This window comes from Artibeus jamaicensis, unplaced genomic scaffold (genome assembly GCF_021234435.1).
Source record: "Artibeus jamaicensis isolate MK-2021 breed Jamaican fruit bat unplaced genomic scaffold, CSHL_Jam_final scaffold_614, whole genome shotgun sequence".
NCBI classification, from domain to species: Eukaryota; Metazoa; Chordata; class Mammalia; order Chiroptera; family Phyllostomidae; genus Artibeus; species Artibeus jamaicensis.
The window spans coordinates 3,306,426-3,333,190 of record NW_026522050.1 but is presented as its reverse complement, the minus strand read 5'-3'; the positions used below and the strand labels follow the sequence as shown (position 1 = coordinate 3,333,190).

Genomic DNA, 26,765 nt, shown 5'->3' with positions numbered 1-26,765 from the left:
GATCTGTTCTGACTCCCTGGGTTTATGGTGTGAACTTCTGTGGTATGATACCTGTGCAGTTCAGTGGTGCAGACTCCTTGAAGTTTCTTGATGTTCTCCGTCTACAGCTATTCTCACACTGGTCCTCGCGCTGGTCCCCACGCTGGTTGCCTACCACTGCTGAGTGTCCTGGCTCCAGTAGCCTACTCCTCCAGTGCCCAGGCCTGTTACTACAGCAGCCACACTGGGGCCGAGAGTGTCCAAACTCCCTTAACTGACTCCCCAGCGTCCATTTCTGTCACTATGGCAGCGGCACAGGGGCCGAGAATGTCCTGGCTCCTTTTCCTGATCCCTCTGGTGCCCAGGACCATCACAGGGGCGTGGAGTGTCTGGCTTCCATACCTGACTCCCCGGCTCCCAGGCCTGTCGCTATGGCAGTGGCCCAGGGGCCGTGTGTCCCAGCTCCCATAGCTGACTCTGCCGCTGTCTGGTGTTTCAGCGTCGGTCACAATCTCTGGTCTTTTAGTTTCATAAATGCTGGGTAACCGATGGTTTATTGCGCTGTTTCTCTATAGATCTGCCAGGATTTTCACCCATGAGTACAGGAGCTAGAATCCACTCTGTCCTACTCTATCGCCATCTTCCCAGCTGCAATCTTATTTGTCCACTGACTGATCTTTGAATGTTTCCATGGCTTTGACCTCTCCCAATCTCTGCCATTACATCAGGGATCCTGTGAGCCCTAAAGGCCTTAAAATTCATCCACTCACTGGGAGAAGCCTGGATCTCTGACAAACCCTTGAGGTCAGGATGTATCCTGGACAGGCATCTGGGAGCAGTAGGCCCAGGTCAAGGCAACAGTTGTAAAGAGTGTTCATCACAGAGGACTGTGTCATTGGTGATACTGTTGAGAACACAGGACTTCCAGTGCCCAGCCTCAGCAGGGTTCAGAGTCCCTGAAGGATGGACAGCACAGGTGACGAATGAAGAGTCAGACACCCTGTTGGATGCTTGAGAAGAGCCAGCCTCTGTGGGTCTGACCAAACACTCAGAGTTTGATTTAACCTTTATTTTTATAGAGATTGTTACATAACATTAAAGGAGCAAGTCCATGGTATGAAGTTATGTTAAACAAAGGTTATTTTGACCAGGAGAGTCATTAATCAGACAATTAGGCTAGCTGTATGAATAGAGCTTTTGATGTCCTGCTTTTCTTATCTTTCTAGTTTTATTCCTGTTGAAGGTAGAGGAGGGGCTGTTACTCTAACAACTTTTAGATATTCAGGGGCTACTTCATTAAAGGGGGAATTTGTTCCCTGGCCAAGAAATTATTTTGTACAACTTCATTGGAATTATGCAGATCATTGACCCTGAAATGCAAATGTCTAAAAATCTCACCATCTATTAATCACAAAAACAAACATGCAAGGAGAGATAGACAGGAAATCCAGCCACAGTTGCTTCTGCTGTGCAGATGCATCTCATCCATCCTGACTGTGTCAAGGGATGGCTGCTGGTCAGCTCCTGACACTGGACCATGGTGATGATCAAAAGCAATAAAGTTATTTCCATTTTATTATCATTTCTCAGTTCTCCACAGACAGTGCACCCTTCATTGTCACACCCCTGGGGCACTACCACTGCCCCACCCTCAGACCTCAGCACATCCTGCAGCATGTCCCCTCTGCTGGCCTCTGCACTGCACTGAGATTTCACAATGACAAGCCACTGATTTTTTATCCACTGCAAGGAAAAATGTGGCGAGATGATGACAGATGTGTGTTCTGGAGGAAAAGGAAGACTGGAAACTCAAAAGAATGCACACAACAAATCGAATAGATTGCCACCTTGGTAATGTCTCTGAGCAGTGTGTTTTCCAAATTACACTGAATGACATACTTGAAGTAGTTATTTTTGATTGCATATGCGGTGTGCAGCAGTGCCTGAATCCTACTGTGCCCTCAAATTCCCTTACTTCTTTGGCCTTTAAAAAATATTTTATTTATTTTCATAGGGAGAAGGAGAGAGAACGAGAAAGAAACATCAATGTATAAGAGAAACAGACTGGTTGGAGACTACTGTGCTCCAGCTAGGGACTGTACCTTCAAACAGCCATGTGCCCTGACCAGGAATCAAACTGGTGACGTTTTGCTTTACAGAATGATGCCCATCTAACTGAGCCACACTGGTCTGGCTTCTTTGGTCTTTATGCAAATATCTTCTCAGCGGGGAAGGTAGCACTGTTTAGATCTGCCCAAGTCTCTTAATGTCTGGCTCAGTGGAAGACAGGTGCATCACGTATTTGATTCACTCTTCACTCTGTTGCAGTATCACATGTCAGGTAGTCTCTGGAAAATTCCACTGCACACCTGTGAGGGAATGGGATTGACTCAGAAGCATAAACCTTAATGTTTTTATTAAAGTAGTTTTGTCCCAGATGCCCTGGGTCAGAGGGTCCCATCAGCAGTGGCACGTAAGTGTGTGTGTATATGGTGACATTTGTGCTGTGTGCCAATTAGATGAAGGACAGAGAGCAGACTTGCCTTAACAAGTTAGACATATGGTGCAGATTCCATGTGCAAGTGTCCACCTCAACTTCTAAGGCTTTAATTGACATTCTTACCCCAACAAATGTGCAATGCTGCGAACCTTTTTTGGTTTCAAGGTGGACTTTGAAAAAGTCCTTTTTCGTTGAGAAAAAGTTAGTGTAAAAACTATTCATCTTCATAAAACTCAGAGAAGACAGTAAAATCATACTTTGTAGCTCTAGTAATCGCTTTTTTATCTCAAATAAGGTAAGGTCTTAATTTCTGCCTAAGCAAACTCTCAGTGTCAGTCTTACAACAGGGAAAACCCTAACTTCTGAAATCCAGGGAAAGTGAATTTTAACAAAGCAAGACAGTCTTGGAAAGGCCTGCATGTGTTTTACCCAGAAGAACCACTAAGCTGGGGCTCAGTGAACCTGTTTTCTAGGACCAGTCCTGCTGCTGCTCTGTGATTTGAGCAGTCACCACCTCTAGGGTTTTCCATTGTCATTGGGAAAATTATGGGAAAGTACCATAAAACCCCCAGGCATTCCTGTCTAGTTCTAAGGTCAGAGGGCCATGGAGGGAAAGTGACTTCCTTAAATCAATTGCATTTCTTCTTCTGCTCCAGCAAATGTAAGAGTCTTTCCAGCTTATATGCCTAAACTTAGAAGCTTATTTTTGGAATCTGAAGAGCTCTACAATATCAATTTGCTGAGATTCGTTGCACCTAGAGATACTACTGAGGCCAAAATGAAAGTGAAGCAATGAGTGGACCATATGACCAAAGAGGACAGAGAGAAAATTTACAATGTAGTGGTAAATGGTTCCTCCTCTTCTGTAGGGGCTTCTGCTCAGCTTTACCGCCAGGAGGGAGATCAGGGTGCTGCTCTGTGGGCATAGGGCAGGGAGGCACCTTCCCCTCTTCTCACCTCAGACAGAGTGGCCTGTGGCCACAAGGTGGATGATGACATGAGATCTGCTGAGCTAGACTAAGGCTGCACAGTACATGCAGCATGTTCCTCCTTCTCAGGTCACCTCTTTGGGCACCTGTACCCACAGTGTCCTGGGGAGGACAACCAGGCTCCAGGTGCTGATGCTGAAGAGCAGACTGATGCCTCCCTGGCTGGGAGGTTTCAGAGGTTGGAAGGACAGTTCTCTCACCCAGTGATATAGTCCCTGGGGAGTCTCAGGGAGGGTGAGGAGTGTTGGAGGGGAGACAGTGGGTGGGGGTGGTGCTGGCCCAGACCCTCTGTCAGGATAGAGGTCTGGCTGGCTGGGGGCTTCACTAGCTCTCACAGAGCCGGCCATTCCCTGTCCCTCTGCCCCACTTTCCCAGCCCTCACCTATCATAGGCAAGGGGCAGAAACCCTCCCTGTTACATCCTCTGCAACCTCTGGTGGAGCAGAGACACTTCTATTATGTGTTGGGGAAGAAATCAGATATTTACAATTGCTTCCCAGGTTGTCCTTTTCTGAAATGAGGTTGGGTTTTGGCACAAATTGCCACACTGGGTAGATGCTCAGTGTGGGGATGTCCATGTGCTATGAGGTTGATTTCCTCACAGGACACAGGACATCTCCTACAGGCAGCATATCCCAAATCTCCTCCCTTCCCCATCCTGTTCTGTAGCCCTGTGTCCTATTGGCATAAAAACATAGAGCCCTCACACCTGGGACTTGAAGGAAGGAAACCTTGGGTGGCTGGGCCCAACCCTTCACCATCTTCTGCTTCCATTAGAGACCCGAGTCCCACACCGGGTCACTTGAGGTTTATCTGTTGGGCTATGAACATGTTCTTCCCTGTCCTACATAGTTTGTCATGGCTGCACCAGAACTATTGAATTTCCCTCTCACTCGGCTCTCCTGCCTGGTGGTTTCATGTGCCTTTGCTGGGTGCGATGTCCTTCACACGTTAGTCTGAACAGAAGTCCCTGTGAATGTGTCATCTCCAGGGGCAGCATGGCTGACATCCTCTATCTCTCTTTCTCTATTTCAGAAAGATATAGAGTACAAATGTAACAACTAGACTTTAAATATCTTACATAAGTGTTCCTCTGTCATTTAAGAATGGCCTGATCACCCCCAGAAAATGTGCAGGTTTCAACGTCTTGCTTCAATAAAGTATTTGCCCTGCACTTCTCTACCTGTCTTGTGTTTGTCCAACAGTCTCTGCCTGGAGTTGGGGTAGTTCTCCTCAGGAAGTGGTGTCCATAGTACATTCTAGAGACTCAGTGTCCAGTGACCATAGTGGCCTGAGAGAGGAATCCCAGAGAGACTGCTGGCTCAGGAGCCATCCTCCATCCCTGCACAGATGCCCAGTCACAGGGCCAGAAGAGAAAAGGGGGTGAGGTATAAAATTCACTCCAAAGGGTCCTGCCCCTGGGCTTTGCTGAGGCAACTGCCACCTCCCTGAGCAGTCACACAGTTTCCAAGCTGCAGCCCCCGTGCCATGCCATTCCCATCAGAAGCGCAAACAGCCTGCCTGATCCTCACTGCTCTCTGGGTTTCCATGCTGGGAAGGTGCAGTGTAATTTGTTTTCTGTCCACTTCTCACTTTGAAGTAAATCTTGGAGCTCAGCCTTCAGGGAATCTTTGCTCTCTGCACACTCACATTGCTTACCACACTTGGCAAATCTTCTCTCCAATCCCCTCTAAAGCCCCAGAAACAAGCATCCCACTGCCTTCCAGGCCAATCCCATGCATACAGTGCTCTTACTGCAGGAGAAACTGTCCAAGAAGAGTGTATGCACCCAGCCTACCCCTCCCCTGGGAGCCCTGCCCAGGTGATGGGCGCTCCCTCCAGGGAGACAACTGACTCAGAGCACTGGGCACACCCTAGGCTCCAGGATCAGTTTCCAGTCTCTGCTGGGACACAGCACCACATGCTTGTTGGCTTCACGGAAGATATTTTCTCCAAGAGTGGGAGACAAAGGTCTAACATGTGGAATTCCGTGCCAGAATCACAGCATCAGGAGAGCCACACTGGCCCTGGAGAGGCAAGGTGAAAATGTGTTCCTCGCTGTTTTCACCTTTGAAGGCTGATGGCAGTCCTGGTCTGCTCCCACATCGCTACAGTCTCTGTCCCAGGAGGGGACCTTGCCTTCTCCCTTTCTATATGTTTGCAAATGTCTCTCTGCCTCTTTTCTTCATGTTATGCAGGATGGCACTTGGAGGCCTCTAGGAAATTCAGAATTTCTCCCTAACTCACAATCTGCACCCGTGTCACATCTGCAAATCCCCTTGTGCCCTGGTGAATAAACAACTGGCCCAGAGTTTAGTGTATGGATTTGTTGGGGTGTGTGTGTGTGGTGGGGCTTTATGAGCCTACTTCAGCTCATCTGCTTCCTGACACCTAAGGGTCCACTAATATCTGTCCCCTCCATATCCCAGCATCCCTTGGATATCTTGGCCTTTCCATCTGCACAGCCATGTTTACTGTCCAGTCCTAGCCCCTCCCAACTGTGCCCAGGTTTTCTAAACAGCTTCTGGGTCTGAGAGGCCCCTCCTGCTAATGCCCCCTCCCTGTCGACCCCAGTGTGACCTTCCAAGTGGGATTCCAACCTTACTTCTGCACCTTCGAATAACTAGAGGTCATGGCTTCCTAAATGTTCAAGTAACAGTACTTATTATTAGATCTAACCCATCTCTAATTATGAAGGAGGTGTGAAGGACAAGCTATGATTCCAAAAAATAAGAAACCAAAAATAAGACTTATCTACTATTATTAATTATGTCCAAAGTCTTTACAATAAATGTGTATTTTTTATTACTTTGGGGAATATGTATACTTACATTAGTCTCTGTTTTCTGAAATACATTTTATATTCAGTCTTCATGCTGTGATTGGTAAACCCAAGCACTTTTGATGTCCTTGGACAGCATGAGAATTACAGAAGGGGAGACATGGGGAGTACGGGGGACCAAGGTTGGTGTTGCACACAAGGCCTTGCACCACCCTGAGCCTGGGCCCTCTGACCACATTGTCCTGCTCACCAGGCTCTCTACTCAGCCTTCCTTGTCCATGTGCAATTCCTCCTGTGTTAGGTTGGATCGCACTTGTGCACATGGCTGGTTATGGCCCTGTGCCTCTGTATTGTGCCCAGCACAAGAAAGATGAGGACTTCAAATGTGAAGCCACTTTTACATTTTCTCTTCAGCAGGAACATTTCTAACTCTCAAATCCTACAATAAATCTTTACACACAATGTACACTCATGAAGACACAGATGGTGCACATGGTGGCACACACAGCACACCTGCAGACTTGCAGTCACACCCAGACACACACACAGAATGGCACTGCCATCCCTCTGGCAGCACTTTACTTTCCTCTGGTGTGGTTTTCACACCAAAAATTCACTGGAGACCATACGGACTGAACTGACAACATGAAAGCACTGATGTTCTCATTGTTATTATTTCTAAAACACATAAGAATTCACATGCATTGAATAGCCCTATGGGTGACATAGTCCTGGAAGGTTGACATTTTCAGTCTCATTTGGCCCTGACTTGTCTCCAGTCAGGTGACAGATTGTTACCATTATAGCCAGGGGAATGAAGGATGTCCTACCCACTGCCAGTCAAGCCTGCCTCTGTGTCTTCTCAGAATCAACTGGGAAGACACCAAAAGACAATGAGGCCCAAGCCCCACTGCAGGATCCACATGTGGGGATGTCTATAGTATAACACATGTGGTCCCCCTTCCTCACCCCCACATTCTAGTCGTACAGCACCCAGCAGAGCAACGTTGGTGGCTGAGCCCCACAGTGGTCCAGGGAGGACATTAAGGCTCTGCATGGCAATCAGAGTGCCCAGCCTCATGGGCCGTCACCTGGAGACCTTCCTCTGGCCTCTTCTCTAGCTCTTGAGCTTAGCCACTGCAGGTCATTGGAATGTTTCCCTGTTGTCACACTGAGAGACTTAGTGTGTCATGAAGGAGCCTTTTGGTCAGAACTTGCTGGCCCTGTGGGAAGTGAGAGATTGCTCAACAATAGCACCAGGGTGGAGTGGAGATGTGGAAGAAGGATAAATCCATGGGAGAATCACTGAGCCGACCATGCTGCCACTGGAGATGGTGAAAGAACCAACTGGGACTGTGTCCAGTTAAAGTGCATGTACACGGAAATGAGGTGAAATACCCACCTTAGGTCTATGTATTTTTTCAGAAACACAGGCGACAGTTCCACAGATTGAATCTCCCTGAGAGGCAGCAGAGAGGTGACCGTGCATGGCAATGGGGTCTGTATATGGATCCCCCCTGAACACCCTGTCTCGGCGATGCTGTCACATCATGTCCAGTCCTGTCCGATGTCAACTCTCTGTTACATTTGCCTCATAGTTTCCCTTCTTCAAAGACAATACAGATTTGTAGAAAATCTGACTCAAACCCACTCGCTTAGTAGGCAGGATGGACTTCTGTTGAGTCTCTTGCCTTGATCTCTGAGGCCTCTAACTCTTCCACAGGAAACACATTATCCTCCCCACCTAAACTCTGCTTCTCAAACCATCTCACACTCTGTGACAAATCAGTGTTCAAAACCCAAAGCTGTGTTTTGTCACAGAAGCTTACTTAACACAAGCATTCATTCAGTGGCTCTCCACTTTGATGACATGAGTGAGACTCATGACTCCACTCAGAAATTAATGTATTCAGGCATGTGTGATCCTTGAACTTCACCTGGGGTCCAACAAACACTTCTTCCTCTCTCTCCTTTACTTCCACCTTTGCTCTCCCATATGCTAACCTTCCTTTCTGACATATTATGGCATTAAGATGGGGAGAGACAAGAAGACAAGCAAGATCTTCCCCAACCTTTATGGAAGAAAAAGCAAGAATGGTAAATCTCTAAAACATAATCAATTTTTCTGGGATACTTTCCTTGCAAGTAAGTGTGAAGTTTGATTTCCAAACACATGCCAAGGTGTACGTGGTTCCCAATTGTGCTGGGTCAGTGAGAGGCTGGAATCCTAAAATGTTCACCTTGCAGCTTTCCCCAGGCTCTGGTCTGTCTTTGGATCAGCAGCAATTGTCTGAACAGCGACAATGGCTGCAACAATTCTGGTCTGTGTCTCTCTGAGCTCTTCTAAGTGCAGCAATTGCAGAATTTGATCTCAGATTTTGTCAAGAACCATATCTCCTGTGTCAAACCAAGGCTATGATCCTCTAAAGCAACTGTCAATCAACCCTTATGTTGTCTGTTTTGCTTTAGCAACTGTGACTGTGTCAGGTGATCCTGAACCAAGGAGCATGTGGCCATCAACATGACGAGGTGATCTTCATGACTTAGAATTTGAAGGCCAGTCAGGGTTGTTATGCTGGCCTTAAAATCAGCATTATGTACATGCAAAATGATGAGTGCTTCCACATTTTTAGCTGCACTGTCAGTCTCTTTTGTATTTTGAGATACTCAGTCCTGGTATCATTCAGCATTATGTCCATATTCAAGTGTAACAGCTAAGCCAAGATGCCAGTCCATTGCTTTTTGAGATCTCGACTCTTGAAAGCCCAGCTAACACCCACAGGATACTTTTCAAAAAACATGGGTGAGCCCTGGCTGGCATTGCTCAGTGGATTGAGTGCAGGCCTACTAACCACATGATCGAGGTTCGATTCCCAGTCAGGGCACATGCCTGGGTTGCAAGCCAGTTCCCAGCAGGGGACTCATGAGAGGCAACCACACATTGATGTTTCTCTCCTTCTCCCCTTCCCTTCCTCTCTAAAAATAAATAAATAAAATCTTTAAAAAAAAACCACATGGGCAAGTAACTGCTGTGGATATTGCTTGAATTACCATGATTTCAATCTTGTAGTGTCTGGTTTTCTGGTCTGCAAACCAAACACTAAAATTCCTTTATTTTGTTTCATCTTTGCTGATGAGCCACCAGGGTTATGATGGCAGTTGAGGATCAACAGCTTGCCTTTAAACCTGGCCTGGCTTCTCACTGTGATCTCCAAGGCTCAGCCGAGAAGGCGAGGTGAGAATGAGAGAGCCAAGTAAGATCTTAATTGACATATACTCCTTTAAGTCTGTTCCAAGCTCTGTGGTTGAAAAGAGCTTTCTCTCGTGGATCTTCAGAAAGCTCATATTACAATGATCTGTTCTTGTCTCATGGTTAATAAACATTTACATTACAACAAAGTGTTCTGGGCAAATTAAAGATATCACAGCAGGAAAATTTCATAATGCATATGGAATGTAAAGCAAAAGAGTGCAACAAAAGTGCATATGATGGGGCACTCAAATGTTGGAAATTGTTCACTTTCAGGTGATAGCTAATAAGCTTAGTAATCAATGTATATAACAAGGTATTGTTTCAGAAACTGAAGGTATGACCCACCCTGACTCCAGGAGACCATCAGCAGTTCCACCTTTGTATCTCAGGAGGACTGTAAGCAATGAACATGGTATCTGAGCCATTTTGATCCAGGGTAAAATGCCCACTGCTCAGGACACAGTAGAGACCACTGCCATGGACATGGATAAAAGACCACTGACTAGGACACAGATGGAAGACTGCTACAGCTTTTATCTGATGATCTCTTTCCCTGAAGTCCAATCCCCTTACCTACAATTCCCACTCCTTATTGAAAAGGTTGGTTGAGCCCTGGCTGGTGTAGCTCAGTGGATTGAGCACAGGACTGCAAACCAGAGGATCGTGGTTCAATTCCCAGTCAGGGCACATACCTGGGTTGCAGGCCAGTTCCCTGCAGGCCAGTTCCCAGCAGGGGATGCACTGGAGGCAACCATACATTGATGTTTCTCTCCCTCTCTCCTTCCCCTCTAAAGATAAATAAATAAAATCTTAAAAAAAGACCCATTTTTTTTGCCTCTGTTATTGGTTCTTATAGGTGACAGGCAGCACTAGTGCTGGGTTTTCTGGGTCCCTATATATAAAAAAACAGGAATGTGAAAGAAAAGAAAATCATGTCTAACTAAAAAAATTGGAAATGAAAGAGATCCTGGTGGGGAGAAAGTCAGCAAATAAATATACTAAGGAAATTTCCCCACAGTGAAAAATATAAAATGGAGCACCTCTGTGACTTTCCACACATTTTTGTGACTTTTTGGAACATCACCCTAAACAAAAATTGTTCTTCGAAGAAGAAATGTCACTCAACAGTATTGGCGGTTCTGCTGCATGCCTCTTCCCTCTAGGTAAAAATCCAGAGGAAGAGGTTTAGTGAAAATGAAAATAGGTCATTTATTTAAAAGCTGCACGATTTTGAAGAATGACAAGCTTTCACCACAGAGCCTATTCCTTCTAGGGCACCCATAAAACCCCCCACCACTCTCTGCCACACAGAAACAAGGTTCACCCTGAGTAACTTCTCCCATTTAAAAATGCCATGTCTTCAGAAACTGCAGATGGCCGCTGCACAATCGTCCAGAAAACATGGCTTCTTTCTTCATAGCTCTGGGCCTTGGGCTTCTTGTAGAGTCTGGCAGTAGTCAGTGCCCTACATGCAGCACACTGCCCTTTCTTCCACTGGGTGCCCCTCAACCTAGAATGTGTGCCCCGTCTCTCTGGCTGTCAGCTCACCTGTGCATCTATGCAACCAGGAGTTTAGACAGTACAGCACCAGTCACCGGCTCAGCTGCCCATTACTACCCTGGGACAGGGTAAAAGTCCTCCCTGGCAAAGTGGTTTGTGGTGCTCACTGGTCAGCAGACAGTCCAGACTTCCAACACAGCGAGCAAGGGGGAGAAAATGGCATGTTTCCCCTTACCCTCTGTTTCACATCTTCAGGCCAAAAGTTTTGTGTCCTCCTAGAGAGTTCTGCTTCCCCAGCAAGTCCCATTTTTTCCACAAGTGAGACTGACAGGCTATCCCCTGCCCCTGCCACCATGTTCTGGACAGGAGTTGATGGGCTTTTCCCTCTGTCAATCACTTTTGGGAACCACTCTGCCTGGTTTCAGGAGTTGTAACTGCCCCCCATGACTAAGACTGAGTGAGCAACCTCAGGAATGGGAGTCACTAAGGAGACAAAGCTTGTCTCTGCTTCATCCCCTAACCCCAATGCTTGGTCAGTTAGTCTATGATGGGTATAACCCCTCAGAGGAGGGGCAACCTAAGCCAGACACGATCCCTTGGGAGGCCATCATGGAAGGACTCAGGGAGCTGCAACAAAGAGGGAGTGATGGACCTTCGCCCCCTGGCTATTCTGATGTAGCCCAAGTCTCCTTGTCCTCTGGGAGAAGCGCTTCCTGGCTCTAATCCACTTAAGCCTAAGAAACTATGATGGGGAAGGTGGTGCAGCCCTGTGCTGGAAAGGGCAGGTTCCCTGGGTGATCAGGCCTAAGAAAGAATATGTAAAATTCTGTGAAATATGCTTTGTTTAGAATGCCCTCATTTATTCAATAAGGGTCCAAGCAAGAAGTTTGTTCCTCAAAGTTTTATGGCTCTTTAGCTTTCTGAACTGCACTGAGAATAACCCCTCATGGTTTTCTGAATTCCATCTATTGTTTGATCGTTACTTATAGTCTTGTGCAAACGAACCCAATAAAAGCCCCTTGCGAAAGGGACCCTTGGCCCTTCTCCTCTGAGAGACTGGCCACCTCTCTCCCCCAAGCAGATCATGTCTTGGTAGATTACTTTTATCCATGGCAGATGGAGGGACTTGTGGAAAAAGTTGCCCCCACAAATCACCATGGCCAGGCTGTACTGACTCAAGGCAGGGCCTCCTTCTTGCTGAGTATCAGCATGTGGGGAGGAAATCTGTCACACACCACACCAGTGACTTCACCCTTTCCACCTACAGTGTTTCCTGCAACCCGCCCCTCACTCAGCCTCTTATTCCCACCAACCCCCACCATCTACCCAGATCTCTTCCACATCTATCTCTATCAGAAACACTAAGTAACAGCGAAAGATAGACAATAAAAATTGAATCAACACAAAGCTGAAAAACACCAATACTGAAAATTCAAGGATTCTGACCTATACTTGTATACAACTAGAATTCTCATATGGTCAGCTAGCCTTTAACATGAAGATAAATATATTTCAGAATTGTAAATATTCAAAACTTTTGTCAACAACAACCCTTTTCTCATAAGGCAGGAGGGAATGTGCTCTGCAAAAAGGCCTAGATGAAAATTGATGAGGCATGCAGTCGGGTGAGCACAGGACAGAACATGGGTGTTTATAATGCATTCACAAAGAAGAGTATAAGACATTCCCACACTCATACCAGGAGATACAGTGAATGAAGCTGCAGGTGAGGCTGGTACAGCAGGTGTGGACCAGTTTGTACAGGTGTCTATTGCCTCTCATTAGAAGTTCTTTCTCACTATTTCATTTCAGAAACAATGCTCCTATATAATTACCTTTTAAAAAATGTTGACCGTGAAAGGAAGTTTAAGACAGAAATGGCAGGAAAAGACAGGACTGAAATTTGCAGAAATAAAATTCAGTAAAAAATAGGTTAAGATGGTGCATATTATCTCAGGTCAACCTGGAATCCACACTATACCACAGGTGGGGTATTTGTTTAAACGACATCAGGGAAGAACAACCTTGTTCTTCCTTTTCTTTTTATGGTTTTCCGAACTATGATAATGATAAGGAATATGGAAGGAAAGAGCACCATTTAAGTTGCTAATTAACACATGTATTTATCCGTGTTGTGTGTCAGCCATGGTGCCAGCTACTGGAAATGCAAGAATGGATGAGAAAGATGCAGGGATGACACTGATGATATTTGCCATCCAAGAAGGTGAGTGGAAAGGAGACAAGAGTGGTGTTTAACATATCAGAGGACAAGAGGTGATTCTTGGGAAGAAAATAAAACAGGTGGAGGTGAAGTGAAGGGAGGTCAGGGTGAGAGATGGTTTTATGTATTCATTTCCTACCACTGCTGTAACAAACTACCACAAGTTGGGGAGCTTAAAACAATAGCAATTAATTTCCTCATAGTTATGGTATTGAACATAGAGGTATGGACAGGGTTGTGGCATCAGTCAGCACTGGAGCTCCATTCACTGCCCAATGAGTATCCACTGAGACCCCCTCACAGTCTTCATCTGTTGTCACAAGGTTGACAGAGGTATGTTTATCACTGGGAGTCTCTGCCATGGCTTTTGTGCCACTGGAGGTGAGACACTTGTTTTGGTGGAATTCCTGAGCATCTCAGGCTATTTAGCAACACACCTGTTCTCACCCTTTTAATGCACATACCACACCACCCTCCCTGTGGGGACATCAAAATATCTCTGGACTCAGAGGTATCGAGGGGACAAATGTCCACAGATATGGATGCAAAAAGTGAGAAGATTCACTATAATAGACAAGTGCAGTTCTAGCAGAGTGGAAACGCACCATGAGATCTCCCATATGCTTTGGATACATTCCCCTAAGGGCCAGAAGACCAGGCTCTGGAGGCCCATGGTTAGCAAGAAAATGTGAGCCTTAGCAGAGGGAAATAAGTAACTCAACAGAGAAGATCTGGTGTAGAAATCTAATGAACCAGTGAATGTCACGAGTGTGTGCTGATTAAATATTTAACCACACATTTTGTAGAAATGTCAAGTTGTGTAAAGTTCAGAATTTAGGTGACTGAGCCAAGGAAAATAGCTACAAATGACACCTGATCCTGACTCAGCTTCCAAATCCAACTCCTTGTCCCCAGTCAGTGAATGAATTTGGGATAGGTTGGATCAAGAGAATGTTTCCTTCTGCAGACCAGAAGGTCTGAGGTGGCCCAGTCCCTGGATGTCAGGGCCCCAACTTCTCCCTCTGCTCACCTGGCCAAGTCATTGGTGGCTGAGTCCACAGCCTTCACCAGAAGCACAACATGGTGCTTAGCACCAAAAGGTCACACTGGTTCTCAGGTTTAGAAGCGGGAGGGCGTCTTACTTCTTTTCAAATTTCTATCTTAAATGAGCTTCTCTTTCTAAGAACATATTATAAAATAACACATATTGTGGAATCAGAGAATTCTTTGTAGAATCTCAAAATGTATGTCCCCCAAACAAGTTACACATCACCTAATTAGATGCCTACTGTGTCACCTTTGTCGCACAGGTCTCTAGGAGTTGCACAGAGAGAGAACAGCCGTAATGCCAGGTCTCACTCACTGGAAGAACTTACACAAGGAGGGCTATGAGGACTTGGAAAGGAGATCCCCAGAGATTCTAGACCATGATATGAGACAAGAAGTAGACTTTGTGATGTGGCATGCCGAATACATGTATTTTTTACCTTAAGGGACTTAGGCAAGGACAATAGAGAAGACTTCAGGTGGAACAGTGGCCTCAGCAGAAAACTGTGGGGCCTGCACGGAAATCTACTCGGACTGAACAAGTGCTTGTGCAATTCAAGGTTGCAAGAATTCACATGACTCATAAAGTGAGGGCCCATGGGGATCAGACTAAGGCAGTCAAGAGTGTTGAGAGCTGCCTTTAATGCCAAAACATCTGGCTCCCTAGGTGCCTCTACCACCCACTATCTGTGTGCTGTTGGACAGGTTACTTGTCCTCTTCATCCCACCTGGTACAACTGGGGGGAAATGGTATTTCTGCCTCATGAGTTGGAATGCATACATCTCCCTTTGCTCAGCAGAGGCTTGGTCTGTGCTACTCTCCTGGTGTTCCATCCTTTCCGTGATCTCATCTAACTTCTGCAATGCACTCAGTTTGGCCAATAATTCCTTCATCACTTTACTCAATGGCTTGTTGTGAATATTAAAAGAAATGAAGATCACGTGGAGGGTTAGCAACAGGGGAGTGGGATAAGGAGAAGGGGGGGAAGGCACAGAAAATAAGTAGCATAGACAATAGATAGAAAATAGAAGGGGGGGCAAGAATAGTAGGGGAAATATAGAATCTAAAGAACTTGAGACACGTGTTCATGAACTAAAGGGGGGATGGTGGGGGAGGGGTATGCAGGGTGGAGGGGAATGGAGGGGGGAAATAGAACAAATGTAATGGCATAATCAATAAAAAAAATAAAAGTGATGGTCGAATGCCTTGCATCAAGTAATTGCTCTGTAATGGTTTGGCACCTGTGTTTTACTAAATCTGGAAGTAAGTAGCACAGGCAGGAGCTACATTCTGAGAAGATTAATGGGCCACTAGGAGATAGAATATGTTCAAAAGCAATGTGCAAATGATGCCTCAATAAAATTATTCAAAAAAGGGTTTTCCTTTCCTGAATACCAAGTAAGAATGCATCAAAATATAGGTCTTATTTTAAACTGTGGTGGTTTTCCTCCTAGTGGAACAAGAATATCTCTAGATTCGTAGGCAATGTAAAGCAGCAGCAAGTTTCAGGGGACTCTAGTGGTCTGATAAATCCTCCATGGATGATTGGAACAACTTCCTCAATGTTACAAGTTAATCTCTGGCACTTCATGTGGAGGAAGTCCCTGTCATGTGCTAAGCCCTTGTGTGAGGACTTTCCCACTGTAACTCACTTGGGGCTCATGACAACTCCTGAACAATTCCCATTGTCAAGGAGACCCAGTTGAGACAGCTGGACAGCAAATTTGGCCTGAGGCCTGGAAGGCATCTGCTCTAAGACAGGTCAAGAAATTGAGATCAGTAAATATCTCGCTGCCACACAAACATCTTCAATATCAGGGCATTCCTGAAGTTTGTGGCCTGGGAAAGTACTTCACCACACAAGTTCTAGATATTGGCTAAATCAGATGGTTGGAGAGGTTCCCCTCCTAAGACCATCCTGGAGGCTAATGTCAGCCCTGGAAGTGAGGGGTAGAACCAGCTTTACAAAATGAATGAAAAATAAAAGCATGAAGTATCTTGTGCCCAAAAACTGTGGGGCTGATCCTAGGAAGTACTTACAAGGAACAAATGTCAGGTATCATCTCATCTCCAGAACTCTTTCATGGGCTTAGTTCCAATGCATAAATAACTGAGAAAAAATAGCTTTCACTGCAAGTTAGTACTTTTATTCAGCCTGGCAAGACCGCACATGACAAAATATTAGTGAGTGTATTTCAGGTCCTCAATGAGCTTAAGGACGGGTCCAGTATAATTCTCACTTACCACACCTGTACCTGTCTCCCATGACCCAAGCTACCGAGGGTAAATTCTGAATAATTCTCTTCTACAGCATAGCTTGTCTGAGCAAGTTGTCAGTAGATGTCATACCAACATGGAAAGCAAAGGCTACCTCACTCCTCCAGTTTCTCAGTTTAATTTGGGATCCTGAATCAAAGTACCTTTGAGAGGAAAAAACAGCAGGTAAGCAATACCAGCATTCACACCTTTTATATTCTTCCAATTTTGCTTGAAAATACTTGCTTTGGAGCATAGAAAAATCACATGATCATATCAACAGATGCAAAAAAAGCTTTTGATAAGGTACAACACCCATTTATGATAAAAACACTCAGCAAAGTGGGAATAGAGGAAGAATTCCTCAACATAATAAAGGCCATATATGAGAGACCTAAGTCAACATCATGTCAATGGGCAAAAACTAAAAGTTTTTTCACTGAGATCAGGGAAAAGACAAGGTTGTCCACTTTCACGACTTCTATTCAATATAGTATTGGAAGTTTTAGCCATAGCAATCAGACAAGAAAAGGACATCAAAGTCATCCAAATCGGAAAGGAGAAAACAAAACTGTCACTGTTTGCAGATGACATGATAGTGTACATGGAAAATCCTATAGACTCTACCCCAAAACTGCTCAACCTAACAAATGAATTTGGCAAAACAGCGGGTTACAAAGTCAATATCCAGAAATCAAAGGTATTTTTGTATACCAACAATGAAACAGCAGAGGCAGAAATCAAGAAAAAATCCCATTTGATATAGCAAAAAGAAAAATAAAATACCTAGGAATAAACCTAACCAAGGACATAAAAGACCTGTATGCAAAAACTACACAACAATGTAGAAAGAAATAAAGGAAGACATAAACAAATGGAAACCTATACCATGTTCATGGATTGGAAGAATTAACACCATCGAAATGTCCATACCACACAAAGCAATTTACAGATTCAATGCAATACTTATTAATGTACCAATGGCATATTTCACAGACATAGAACAAACGCTTCAAAAATTTATATGGAACCATAGACGAACCCAAATACCAGCTGAAATTTTGAGGAAGAAGAACAAAGTAGAAGGGATCACAATACCTGATACCAAACTGTATTACAAGGCCACTGTAATCAAAACAGCCTGGTACTGGCGTAAAAACAGGCACATAGACTAATGGAACAAAACAGAGAGCCCAGAAATAAACCCAACTCAGTACAGCCAATTAATATTTGACAAAGTGGGCACTAACATAAAACGGACTAATAATAGCCTCATCAAAAAATGGTGTTGGCCGGGATGAGAACTAAGGGGGCTGAAAATGGGAGGGAGGTGGGGAGCATGGGGTGGGGGGGCTGGGATGGGAGAAATAGACAAAAAAACTGTACTTGAACAATAACTAAATAAAAAATGGTGTTGGGAGAAATGTACAGCTATGTGCAAAAAAATGAAACTCAAGCACCAACTTACACCATACATGAAAATAAATTCAAGTTGGATAAAAGACTTAAATATAAGCCGTGACACCATTAAAGTCCTAGAGGAGAACATTGACAGGAAAATCTCAGATATTTCACGCAGCAACTTTTTTACTGATATGTCCCCTAGAGCAAGGAATATAAAGGAAAGAATAAACAAATGGGATCTATCAAAATTAAAAGCTTTTGCACGGCTTCAGAAAACAGTATTAAAATAAAAAGACAACCAACTGTATGGGAAAACATATTTGCCAATGATACTTCAGACAAGGGTTTAAACTCCAAAATATACAAAGAACTTACATGACTCCACTCTAAGAAGACAACTAACCCAATTAAAAAATGGGAAAAGGACTTGAACAGACACTTCTCTGAGAAAGACATACAGAGGATACAGAGACACATGAAAAGATGCTCAATATCACTAGCCATCAGAGAGATGCACATTAAAACCACAATGAGATAGCACTTTACATGGGTCAGGATGGCTATCATAAACAAAGCAACAAACAACAAATGTTGAAGAGGTTGTGGGGAAAAGGGACCCTAGTTCACTGTTGGTGGGATTGCAGACTGGTACAACCACTATGGAAAATAGTATGGAATTTTCTCAGAAAACTAACAATGGACCTGCCTTATGACCCAGCAATTCTACTGCTGGGATTATATCCTAAGAACCCTAAAACACCAATCCAAAAGAACCAATGCACCCCAATGTTCACAGCAGCACAATTTACAATAGCCAAGGGTTGGAAGCAACCTAGGTGCCCGTCAGCAAATGAATGGATCAAAAATTATGGTACATATACACAATGGAATTTTATGCAGAAGAAAGAAAGAAGGAGCTCCTACACTTTGCAACAACATGGATGGAACTGGAAAGCATTATGCTGAGTGAAATAAGCCAGATCTTGAAAGACAGATACCATATGATCTCACCTTTAACAGGAAGCTAAACAACAAAATGAACAAGCAAGCAAAATATAAGCAAAGATACTGAAATAGAGAACAGGGGGACAGAGACCGGAGGGGAGAGGGGGTGGAATTTCAGGGGAAAAAGGGGAAGGATTTACAGGAACTGGCATAAAGAACACATGGACAACAACTAAGGGGGGTGGATAGGGGAGGGAGGTGGGGAGCATGGGGGGGTGGGCTGGGAAGGAAGTAAAAGAAAGAATAATGTAGTTGAAAAATAATTTAAAAAATAAATTAATTAATTTAAAAAAAGAAAACCAAAACTATAATAAAGTGACAGGAATGACAAGAGAGGCTCACAAGCCTCTCTTGCTATCAGTTGCCTTATTATTTTGCAAGCACTTTGATGTTAACTTTATCTAACATCCTCACCATTATTGCAGTTCTGAGACCTTTGAGGGTTTTCAAAGCTCTGTCTCTTTGGGCTGCAGGAACAGAGCATAGGCATTCTTGGTCTGGGAGATTCTACCAGTACCTTCCTGGCCCAAGGCCAGGTTTACCCTGTGATTCATCCCGCCATTCACCATTTGTAAGTGGGATTAGGCTGGCCACCAGGAGAGTAAAAGGCTACATTCTGGACATTCACCTCCAATTGGAGCACCGTCTTCCTGCCACTTCGGAGTAACCAGCCCACATAAGCTGCCTGAAACATGAAGCTGGTGACAGTCCTCATGCTGACTGCCCTCTCCCTGTACTGTTATGCATATGAGCACAGGGACTGTGCAGGCTTTGCTGGAGGGCTGTACTCAGGGCCCTTCTCCAAGTGCTGCTGCTCCCCAACCCCCAAGCAGAGCAGCCCATTTCTATACTGTCAGCACTGTGTGCATGGGGGGTGAAAGGAGCAAGGACAAGGGGGCAGATGCTTTAGGGCTAAAAAATATATACCAAGTCCTGAGTTGAGTCTCCTGGAACTGAGGACTCAGACCCAACCCACCACCTCTTTGAGCATATGTCCCTGCCAGGATGTAAGATGACAGCATATCAGTCAGGCCCCACACGGAGCTCACACCTTTGTCACTGAGCCTGCACTTGCTTGCTTTTATCTCAGGGATTGACTGTGATAGTTTGGATGATGTGGTCAATATGACCATTGATCCTGATGTGGATGTGACTGAATACATCAATAACATGCAAGAGTTCTTACCAGGTGAAGAAACTGAAAACGCCTTCACATTCAAGAAGGAATGCTTCCTCCATCAGAGCGAAGAAACTCTGGAGAAGGTCCAAGAGCTCCAGATAATTTCGGTATCTCTTTAACTGCATTTGAACTGTGGGACAGGACATGCAGGCTCTGTTTGTGACAAGTCTTTGGAAGCACATGATGGTCATGCTTGTCAGGAAGATTCCTTCCATCTTATACCTCAACCTTCAGTGCACTGTCCAGCAACTTAGGTGTGCCAGCACCAGTGTGTGGATTCCTTGACTGTGAATTAAAGGCTTCAGAGTGACACATGGAAACCATGGCTATGAATCCCCCCTGGGTGGTGGGAGAGGGGAAAGCAGAAATTGGTGGTTTCACATGAGGCAGTCTTTCCATGTATGACAGATGTTGTGTCGAGTTTTCTACTGCTCATTCCCTGCCCTAACACTGTTTGCAACATTTGAGGGTGACCACCTGGATATACTCCCACAGCACACAGCACAAAGGGGAAGTGCAGATCACTAGGAAATTCCTGACACAGGGGATGGCACGTATGAACCTTGAGTTACTATGAGAAAAAAAGTGAGCCAGTCACCAAAAGACAAATATCACACTTTGTGGAGTAGCCAATCTCATAGACACAGAGGTTGAAGAGTGGTTTCCAGGGCAGGTGGGGAGGAAGTTGGCAGATGGGGAGGGTCTGCAGCTGCATGTCAGCATGATCAGAAGGTCCTGGAGAACAAGTGTGCTGCCAACCAAGTGTTCTTCACATGATTAGTGTGCTTTGAAAGTGGTGAAGGAGTAACATTTATATGTGTTTACTGTAAGTAAGAATTTTTAAGTTATCAGCCCCTTCAATTGAAGATGATGGGTATTTTCTTTCAATTCTTGGTTAGACAAACCACAAGGAACACACACCTGCAATGTGTTGTCGGCCCCATGTGCTGGGCGGGGGGCATGGGGCTGTTCACTCTTCTTCTCCCATGCAGGAACTCAGAACTTCACATTCCCTCACTTTTGGAATGAAGTACTGAAAACTGAAACACAGCATATTATTCACTACATTATTTATTTTTTTTAATTTTTTTATTGATTATGCTGTTACAGTTGTTCTATTCCCCCCTTCATTCCCCTCCACCCTACCCCCCATCCCCACCATTACCCCCCCTTTAGTTTATGTCCGTGTGTCTCAAGTTCTTTAGATTCTATATTTCCCATAGTATTCTTGCCCCTCCATCTATTTTCTACCTACTGTCTATGCTACTTATTTTCTGTACCTTCTCCCCCCTTCTCCTCCTCCCACTCCCCTGTTGCTAACCCTCCTTGAGATCTTCATTTCTATGTTTCCACTCCTGATCTAGCTGTCCTTTTAGTTTGCTTTCATTTTAGGTGTGGTTGTTAATAACTGTGAGTTTGTTGTCTTTTCACTGTTCATGTTGCTTTAACTTCTTTTTTTTTTTTTGCTGGTTGGTTTATCTTTTTTTTCTTTTTTTTATTGATTATGCTGTTACAGTTGTTCTATTTCCCCTTTATTCCCCTCCACCCTACCCCCATCCCCACCATCACCCCCCCTTTAGTTTATGACCATGTGTCTCAAGTCCTTTAGATTCTATATTTCCCATGCTATTCTTGCCCCCCCATCTATTTTCTATCTACTGTCTATGCTACTTATTTTCTGTACCTTCTCCCCCCTTCTCCTCCTCCCACTCCCCTGTTGCTAACCCTCCTTGAGATCTTCATTTCTATGTTTCCACTCCTGATCTAGCTGTCCTTTTAGTTTGCTTTCGTTTTAGGTGTGGTTGTTAATAACTGTGAGTTTGTTGTCCTTTCACTGTTCATGTTTCTTTAACTTCTTTTTCTTCGATAAGTCCCTTTAACATTTCATATAATAAGGGCTTGGTGATGATGAACTCCTTGAATTTGATCTTATCTGAGAAGCACCTTATCTGTCCTTCCATTTTAAATGAAAGTTTTGCTGGATAGAGCAATCTTGGTTGTAGGTCTTTGGATTTCATGACTTGGAATACCTCTTTCCAGCCCCTTCTTGCATGTAAGGTCTTTTTTGAGAAATCTGCTGATAGTCTGATGGGGACTCCTTTGTAGGTGACTGTCCCCTTAGCTCTTGCTGCTTCTAGGATTCTCTCCTTCATTTGAATCTTGGCTAATATAATTATGATGTGCCTTGGTATTTTCCTTCTTGGGTCCAACTTCTTTGGGACTCTCTGAGCTTCCTGGATTTCCTGGAAGTCTATTTCCTTTGCCAGATTGGGGAAATTCTCCTTTATTATTTGTGCAAATAAGTTTTCCACTGGTGGCTGTTCCTTTCCCCCTTCTGGTACCCCTATAATTCGGATGTTGGAGCGTTTAAAGATGTCCTGGAGGTTCCTAAGACTCTCCTCATTTCTTTGAATTCTTGCTTCTTGACTCTTTTCTGTTTGGCCATTATTTGCTTTCTTCTGGTCCACTCCATTGATCTCAGTCCCAGTTTCCTTTTCATTGCTATTGGTTTCCTGTGCAATTCCATTCATTTCAATTAGTTTTGCCTTCATATATTTGTCTAATTTGTGGCTATAATCAACCAGTTCTGTGAGGATCCTGATCACCAGTGTTTTAAACTGCGTCTGAGAGTTTTGCTATTTCTTCACTGCTTAGATTTATAGGCTCTGGGGCTTTGAGATCTTCTTGAGCCATTTTTTGTCTGTTTGTGCCCTTTAAGTATGAGGAGCTGCGCCTTGGACTCCCAGGTCGCTGGGTTGTGATGCTGTATGTGGGGGCGTGGTAAGAGCGGAAAAATGGCGGCACCCTCTGCTGTATCGTGCTGCTGGGTGACGAGCAGAAGCTTAGGTGGTTCACCTGGGCCAGACCACTCAGAGTCGCTGGGTTATGACGCTGCATGTGGAGGTGGGGTCAGAGCAGGGAAATGGCGGCGCCCTCCCAGCCGCTTTCTGTGGGGACCCGCTGGGTTCCGGTCCAATCACCCACTCCCTCGCTTGTCTGTCAACCCGCAGCCCTGCTCCCTCTCTGTTTCCCTGCGGTTGCTCGCTTGGTCGCTCGGTCGTTCACTAGGTCCAACCCTGCGCCTGGATTCTGCGCACCTGAGTCCATCTGACCGAGTTTTCCTGTGCGACCCCACTCCACCAGCTGCAGGTTTCGCCCCTTACCGGTCAGGCTGAAGAATTTGTTGTTAACAGACTTCCGAAAAGTTCAATTTTCTGTGTTCTGGCTATGTTTTCTATTGCTAATATTTAGTTATCTCTAAACTTGGTTGTGTGAGAAGGCACAGCTTATCCACCTATGCCTCCATCTTGGCAGAAGTCTCCTCACTACATTATTTCAAAGAGGAAAAAACATACAGATAAAATGACCAAGGGAACCCACCCTGGGGGGACAAGATTGGACCGCACCAGCAGCCTTTGTCATCACTCATGGTCACCTGAGACAGAACATATGAGATAATTCCAGCTCCTCTTCCAGCACCAGCTTCTTGTCAATGTATGTGGACCAATCCAGGAAAGCAATGAGGAGGCATGTTTGTTCTTCAGGATGTTCCTTGGTAAGAACAAGTGAGATCCAGCGACCAATATACAGTAGCTTTTGGTGTGCTCAGTACTAACTTCCACAGGACCTCAGAGATTGTCCAGAAACTGACTGTTTATGGGTAGAAGCCACAGCTTAGCTTTCCTTCTTCATCTCTGTATCTACAAAGGCAAAAGAATTGTTGAAACCTCACATACATTTTCATTTCAATAAAGCACCTACAAAACAGAAGTTTTTTTGGTTGTTGAATAAAATGGAGGCTTTAGGGAAGCTCTCATCACACATGCGTTTCTCAATCACACACATGTGCACACCCACCAGTGTACAATCATTCTTTATACAACTGAAGGGCAAAATGCTAAGAATTTGAAAGGCGTACCATCCTTCATCCCACACAGCCCAACACTGAACCTGTCTCTGGCATGTGACTGTTCTCCCTCATCCCTCCCCACCCAGGTCCATCTGGGCACTTTCAGGTTCTCAGGTCATAGTGATGGTGGCCTTCTCAGGTTCCCAGGTCCGTGGCGGCCTGGAGTCAACCCTGTGCCTGCTTACCATGGTTGGGCTCCGCTCCCCTCTGGGCTTTCTCTGTCCTAGGCCCTAGGCTTCCAGGGAGTGCTGACAAAGACCCTCACCATCTATGCACGTGAAACCCCCACCCAGTGCTGATGAAGGTCCTCACCCTCAATTCCCACCCCTAAATGAAATTCTCACTCCACAGTTGAACCCCTATGTATTAACTTGCACCTAAAGAATGAACGAATTTCATTTCTTCCTTCTGACAAGGCACTGAGCCTTGCCTCAATGTCCACGTTCCACACTTGGATTGTGACCATGTTGGGCTTCCTCCTGGGACAGTGAGGCATCTCTGATGGCCCCTATATGCCAAGTGGTGGCTCATCTATTTTGCCCTCTTACCCCCTGGTGTGTGTTCCTCCACTGAGTCTGCCTCCACAGGTTACCGGCAAGCTTCCAAGGGATGTCAATCAGGGGAAAGCATTGGGCAGCCTATGCCTCAAAGGTGCTTTCACACTTTCAATCCCACTCACATTACACCTAATTCCTTTCACAAAATGTTCATTCCCTGGTTCATTTCAGCAGTTTTCAACTGCTATCCTTCCTCCCAGCCTGGTGCATTTTCACAGGTGTGGATCGGACATATATGGTCATGGACAGATTCTCAGGTGTCACCCTCTCATCTGGGATCTACACACGCCATCACTTGGCAATAGCACTCTGGCATTGGTGCTTCCCTGCCCCCATCTCCAACATTACTTCCAATCTTTCAATCAACCTGTTAAAGTTAAGGCAAAAATTTTAAAAGCAGTAAGGGAAAAAAAGAGAGTTACCTACAAGAGAGTTCCCATAAGACTGTCAACTTATATCTCCAATAAATCTTGCCAGCAAAAAGGGCTGGAAAGAACTTTTCAAAGTAATGAAAATCAAGGACATGCAACCTAGATTACTCTATCTAGCAAAGCAATCAATTAGAAGGGAAAGGCAGATAAAGTGCTTCCCAGATAAGATTAATTTAAAGGACTCATCATCGCCAAGCTCTTATTATATGAAATGTTAAAGGGACTTATCTAAGAAAAAGAACATCAAAACTATCAACAGCAAAATGACAGCAAACTCACAGTTATTAACAACCACACCTAAAACAAAAACAAAAACAAACTAAGCAAACAACTAGAACAGGAACAAAATCACAGAAATGGGAATCACATGGAGGATAATCAGCAGAGGGGGAGGAGGTAGAATGGGAAAAGGTAGAGGAAATAAGAAGCATAAATGGTAGGTACAAAATAGATAGGGGGGATGCTAAGAATACTATAAAAAAATAGAGAAGCCAAAAACTTATATATACAGTTTGTGGAAATAATCCAAGAGAGAGATGCTGGAGGGACACAGCAATGTCCCTGTCCCTTTGAAGTTTTCATCCCTTTGATGTGTGTTTACCAGTTTGAAGACCAAAACTCTACGCTATTCCTGGGATATCATCCTGAAACCTGAGTGAAATATGTGCCTGTGCATCCTGCTGAGGACAGTGTCCGAAGGCCCTGCGTGCCCTGGGAAAGTAACACCCATCCCCACCTACCACTCCCCTCTACCCTTAGTTCCAATATCCCTTATTAGGGTTTTAACATCACAATAACAGTGACTCACAGGTGATCATGAAACAGTAAATGGAGTGTTTGAGAAGTAATGATCTTATCTTAACTGATAGAAAGTCAGAGTCAAATTCAAAACACACTCTGTTAGCGCTTAGGAGAAACAAACATTCCTGTTGGCAGAGTCAGTTACACTCAATCTGCTATTTGACTTGGGAATGAGGTGATTTATTCTGTGTGATCTAGTGTTTACATTTGTTCCCCCCTGATGTAAGTGTAAGAGCTGACATTGACTCCCAGATACTGTGTGCAGCACATTTGCTCTATTGATCCATTCATCCCAACACAAGTTGTCTGAAATTGGCACTAAGATATCACCCTTACTTTACAGATGAGGAAAGTGGTACTAAGAGGGTCAGTACCAGCTGAAGACCCATAGGTATAATGTCCCAGAGCTGGCCTTGTATCCACTAGTCTGTGCAAAATTCAGGCTTTTCTGAACTACCCAAAAAATGCAAAAGTTCTCATTTTGAGTCATACAGACCGCACTTTAGAATTCAAAACAGAGCACACCTGTCCAGCTAGGCCTTTGATGGGGGCATCATTGAATCTGTAGAGTTATTTGAGAATAGTCAACATCTATAAAATTATAAATGTTTCCTTGAAAAACAAGGTGTGCGGCTCTGTGAGTAAAGTTTCAGGATTTTTCTTGAACACACTGTGCATTTCTGCAGGTCCATTTCAGTGTCATGCTGCTGGCACTGCTCCTGTTGCCACAGTCCTGCTTTTCCCACGACGTCGTGTGATGGGAACAGCTACAGGAGAGGAGTCACTTGTTCTGTGCTGAGCATGAGTTCAGCTCATGTGAGGAATTCTTATCATTTCCAATAAGGTTTTTTTCAGTAGATTATCTGAAATATTTAATTCATCAATTCATTTTTAATTTTGTCTTTATTTACTTTTCCCATGACTAATTAGTCCCCTTACACCCATCTTCC

The 26,765-nt window shown here is 44.6% G+C and overlaps 1 pseudogene; it reads right to left on the bottom strand.

Moving 5' to 3' along the window:
• Positions 1-8,485: 8,485 nt before the first annotated feature.
• LOC119051997 (RNA transcription, translation and transport factor protein-like) lies at positions 8,486-11,357 on the bottom strand (annotated as a pseudogene).
• Positions 11,358-26,765: the final 15,408 nt, after the last annotated feature.